Source organism: Sinocyclocheilus anshuiensis, unplaced genomic scaffold (assembly GCF_001515605.1).
Source record: "Sinocyclocheilus anshuiensis isolate Anshui unplaced genomic scaffold, SAMN03320099.WGS_v1.1 scaffold2493, whole genome shotgun sequence".
Taxonomy (NCBI): Eukaryota; Metazoa; Chordata; class Actinopteri; order Cypriniformes; family Cyprinidae; genus Sinocyclocheilus; species Sinocyclocheilus anshuiensis.
The window spans coordinates 192,058-192,350 of record NW_015549322.1 but is presented as its reverse complement, the minus strand read 5'-3'; the positions used below and the strand labels follow the sequence as shown (position 1 = coordinate 192,350).

General features: G+C 35.2%; 1 protein-coding gene across 1 annotated transcript in view; it reads left to right on the top strand.

Annotated features, from left to right (window-relative positions):
• The window catches only part of LOC107656894 (cadherin EGF LAG seven-pass G-type receptor 2-like), a 56,503-nt gene that overhangs the window by 16,269 nt on the left and 39,941 nt on the right, over window positions 1-293 (top strand). The gene's annotated exons all lie outside the window — the stretch shown is intronic.

Sequence of the window (293 nt, the reverse complement as noted above, 5' to 3'; positions counted from 1 at the left end):
TTACTGTACTTCGCAATCACAGATTCTAGCCTACGTCTTGGAATATATGACCCAAATAAGAATTCTCACCGGATATTGTCATCTGTACGAGTAAGTAACAAGTCTGCCATGTTTGTCTGACCAACTGAGGAAAAAGGCATTACAATAAATCTCGCTACCAATGGTGATTAAATCTAAATGAGCAAATATCACATCAAAGCGTGCAAATTATTATTATTGTTATGCTTTATTCTCAAATTGTTAATGTTAACAACATCAGCATTGCGTGACTATGAGTATAGTGTGTATAAGCG